Genomic DNA, 5,000 nt, shown 5'->3' with positions numbered 1-5,000 from the left:
TCTCTTTCATGCATCTGCCCGTCTACCTTGCTGATGAAGAGATTTTAAATAAACTGGAGGTTTGGGGGGTTTCCCCAATTTCAAAAATAAAGCGGCGTGTATATCCGGGCACCAGCATTGAGGATGGGACAAGATATGTAAAGGTGCGGTTCCCGAAGGAGGTGGCCTCCCTCCCTTACAGCACAAAAATAGAGACGGCAGAGGGTCCACAATATTTTCGGGTGATGCACAGCCATCAGGTGAAGACTTGTCGGCTGTGCATGAGCCCAGACCATGTGGTGAAGGACTGCCCAGAGTTCACGTGCCATAAATGCGAGGAGAGAGGCCACTTCGCAAGAAATTGCAACGCTGTGACGTGCCCAGATTGCAATTTGGTTTTAAATAAGTGTGAGTGTTGGATGCAGGGTGAGGAGGAGGAGCAGCAGGTGGGCGGGCAGGTGCATGAAAGAGACAACGAGCAGCGAGACGATGGAGAAAGAGTTCGAGGTGAAGGACTGGAATTAATTAAGGATATGGAACAACAGAAAGAGTGTAACGAACCCATCATACAAACACAACAGGAGGGGGGAATTTGGACACAGATGGATTTGACTGACAGCTTAAAAAATGCTTTGGATACCATGGAACTGGATGATGAAAGGAATAAAGTATTGAGTGATGCACAACAGGAGGGAATGGTATGTACACCGATGGATGTGACGGACAGTGTGCAAAAGGAGATGGACGCAGTAGAAATTAATGATGCTACAAAAGAGTGTGAACAAGGACAAGAAAATGAGGAGACGCAGGGGAAATCATCAAAAAGAAGAAGATCTGTGAAGGTAATACCCAATTTAGATACTGCAAGAAAAAGAGTGCTTAAAGAAGATGGTTTTGAATGTACAAATAAGTATGAGTTGCTAAAGGGTTTGGAGGAGATGGACTGAGTTTATGGGTTTTATGCATATTTCTATATGTTTTATGCTGTTAAGAATAGTGACTTTTAATGCTAGAGGGCTGTCAGACATGGGAAAATTTGAAAAAGTGAAAGAAATGTGTAAAGGAGAAGATGTGATTTTATTACAAGAAACTAACTGGAGGGAAGAGTACATGACTGAAATAAGGAAAAGTTGGAGCGGAGAGATTTTATATAACAATGGTGATGGGAGGCTGGGAAGAGGAGTTGCAGTTTTAATAAAAGAAAACAGTGGTGTATCGTGTAAAACAATATATAATGACATGGATGGGAAATGTATTGCGGTTGAAATGGAGTATGAGGAGAAAAAAGTTATTTTAGTTAATATTCATGCACCAACAGTAGAGAATGAAAAAAAGGAATATTTTAATGTATTAAGAGAATTTTTAAAGAAACATAAAGAAGTTATTATGATGGGTGATTTTAATACTGTTTTCAGTAAATTAGAAATGGGAGAGGGAATGGTTTTTAAAAATGATAAAGGAAGAAAAGAACTGAAATTATTAATGGAAGAAAATAATATAATTGATGTATGGAGAGAAAGAAACGAAAAAAAGAAAGAATATTCAAGGAGGCAATTAGTGGGTAATTTTATGTGTAAGATTAGGATTGATTTTATTTTATGTACAAGGAACATTGAAGGATTTATCGGTAATATTAAATATGAAGAATCAAGCTTAAGTGACCATAAACCAATTTTTATGCAAATAGACTGGAGTTCAGTGAAGAAAGGGCCGGGGGTATGGGTTTTAAATGTAGAGGTTTTGAAGAATGAGGACTATGTGTTAAGTATTAAAGAAATTATTGAAAAAGAAAAGGAGAATGGAATGTACGGCGAAGATAAAAGGATATGGTGGGAAAATGTTAAATATTTAGTTAAAAAATTCACAATAAAGTACAGTAAATTAATACAGAGAAGTAAGAGGAAGAAGGAGAGAGAAATAAGAGAAAAATTGGAAAAAGAATTAAATGAGAATGGGAAAGATATACAAAAAATAAAAGAATTGGAGGGAATATTGAAAGAAATGGAAGAGGAAAAATATGAAGGCGCAAGACTAAGAAGTAAAGCTAAATATACTGTGGAGGGTGAAAAATGTACAAAGTTTTTTTTTTGATTTAGAAAAAATAAGAGGGAAGGCTGGTATGATTAAAGAAATAAGAGGGAAAAATGGTGTAGTTGTGGAAACTAATGAGGAAATATTAAAAGAAATAAAGGCATACTATGAAAACCTGTTTAGTACTGAGGGGGTGGGGGAAGAAGAGAAACTGGAGTTACTGAGGCAAATAAAAACAACAGTAGGAGAACTAGACAAAAATGAGTGTGATGAAGAGATTAGAGAAGAAGAGATTAAAAGAGCAATAAGTGAATTAAACAAAAAGAAAAGTCCAGGTGTAGATGGTTTGGGGAGTGAATTTTATATAGTTTTTAAAGATTTTTTAACTAGCATTTTAAAAGAAGTATATGTAGAGGTGTTTAAGAAAGGAGAATTAAATCAAAGAATGGGAATGGGTTTAATGAAATTGATATACAAGAGAAAAGGAGAGAAGACAGATTTAAAGAACTATAGACCGATTACAATGCTAAATACTGATTTAAAGATTTTATCTAAAATTTTAGCCAACAGATTGAAAGAAGTCATGCCGAGTATAATTAAAACTAACCAAGTGTATGGAGTGAAAGGGAGAGACATAGCAGATACAACTATTAGTATAAAGGATATGATAAGATACATACATGATAGCAATAAAGATGGGTTTATTATCAGTTTAGATTTTGAGAAAGCTTTTGACAGGGTGGAGCATGGTTTTTTATTTGATGTTTTAAAAAGTTTTGGTTTTGGAGAGAATTTTATGAAATGGATTAGGATTTTATACAAAGGCGCAATAACAAAAATTAAATGTAATGGGTTTTTAACACAGTGTTTTAAAATTACTAGATCGATAAGACAAGGATGTCCATTGTCAGCTCTTTTATATTCTTTAGTTGCAGAACCTTTGGGATTGGCTGTAAAACATGGAGAGGGGATAAAAGGCATAGGCATCGAGGGAGGGGAATGTAAAATTTTTCAGTACGCGGATGACACAACATTATTGTTAAAGGATCTGAAGAGTGTGGAAAATGTAATTAAAATTGTACAAAAGTATTGTAGGGGATCAGGAGCTAAAGTAAATGAGGACAAAACGCTGTATATGAGATTTGGAGGGGCACCGGTTTTAACAGAACATTTTACCTTTAAGGAAACTAAAGAAATTAAGATTTTAGGTGTTTTAATGGGGAGGGATGAAAAGAAAGCAGATGAAACTATGTGGGAAGAAGCTTTAGGAGGGATTGAAAGAAGATTGAATTTTTGGAGAATGAGAACATTAACTTTGAAAGGGAAGGTTTTAGTTCTTAATGTTTTAATGGTTTTGAAATTGTGGTATATTTTATATGTGTCATCTATGCCGTTGTGGGTAGAAAAAAGGCTGAAAAAATGTTTTTTAGATTTTTTATGGGAAGGGAAGCCACCAAGAATAGCATACAACACTTTAATAGGAGCAGTGAAGAAGGGAGGACTGGGGTTAATGGATGTGGAGCAAAGAAAGAACAGCTTGAGAGTGAAAATAATAAAAAAGTACTTGGATGAAGAAAACGAAGTGGCATGGAAGAGAACAATGGGGCATTTTTTAAGTAAGTGTAGTAATTTTAATTTGGGGGACAACATTTTATGGATGAAAGTTAAAAAATGGATGACGGAGGGGTTGCCAGATTTTTATAAAGAACTGATGGGGGCATGGGGCAAATTTTTAACGAATGTGCATTTTAAGCCACAAGGCAGAGAGAGCATTTTAAATCAGCCTTTATTCTTAAACAACGGCATTTTAAGTCAAGGGAAGGAGGTTTTTTTTAAGAAGTGGTGGGATGTGGGAATCACGAAAGTCAGAGATGTTTTATATGAATTCAAAGAGGGGTTTTTACCAGTGCAATACATTGTGGATGTGATGGAGGAGGCAAAGGAGGATTATAGCAGACGAGAGATAACAAACAAGTATGATGTAATTAAGAATGCAATACCTCAAGAGTGGATAAACAGAATTGACAACATGGAAGAAGAGAAACCTGGGAAAGATGTGTATGTGAGGCTAGGGGAAAAACTGTGTGCTTTTAATGAATGTACTGTAAAAATGTTTTATTGTGTTTTTAGAGATACTGTTTTTAAGAAACCTGTTGTAAACGAATACTGGATATGGTTGTTCAATGATGTAAAAGAAGAGAATATATGGGGGAACATGAATGGTAAAATTGTACAGACGAAACTGGAGAATATGGAGTATTTTATCAGGAACAAAGCAGTATTCACAGATGTGATTTTAAACAAAATTGGGATGGAGGAAAGTGCAACATGTAAAGTATGCCAAGATGCAGATGAAGGGTTTTTACACTTGTTTTTATATTGTGATGAGCTGAAAGTTTTTAATGAGAGATGTAAAAACATGATTTTAATTTTGAGAGGAGTTGAAATTGGGGAATTTGAGTGGGAAAAGGTGTTCATGTTGGGAATTAATGAAAATTGTAAAAACAAGAAGATCATTAATTTACTTGTGATGTTGATGAAAAGTGCGGTATGGGAAAGAAGAGTAGTGGTGAAAAAAGAAAATGTTTTAATTGATGTGTGGGGAATGTTTAGGAGAAAAGTTGAGAAATATGTTGAATGTCTGTTTTATTACTTTAAGTTGGAGGGAACAATGAATCTTTTTAATTATGTTTTTACTCAGGAGGTCTTAAAGATTTTAAATGACCTGGGGATGGAATTGTCATTTTTAAAAGACTAAACAATGGAATGAGTGTTTTTTAGTTATAATTTGTAAGATGTCTGACAGCCCAAAACTTTAGGAGTGTCTATGTTAAAGAAAGCATATTATGTACCTTTGTATGTTAAAATTTGATATGTATGTTTGAATTGAACAATTTCTTTAATAAAAAAAAATATATATAAAAAATAAAAAAAAAAGGCTATGCCCGATCTCGTCTGCTCTCGGAAGCTAAGCAGGTTTGGGCCTGGTT

This window comes from Carassius gibelio, chromosome A10 (assembly GCF_023724105.1).
Source record: "Carassius gibelio isolate Cgi1373 ecotype wild population from Czech Republic chromosome A10, carGib1.2-hapl.c, whole genome shotgun sequence".
NCBI classification, from domain to species: Eukaryota; Metazoa; Chordata; class Actinopteri; order Cypriniformes; family Cyprinidae; genus Carassius; species Carassius gibelio.
This window is presented reverse-complemented; position numbering follows the sequence as displayed.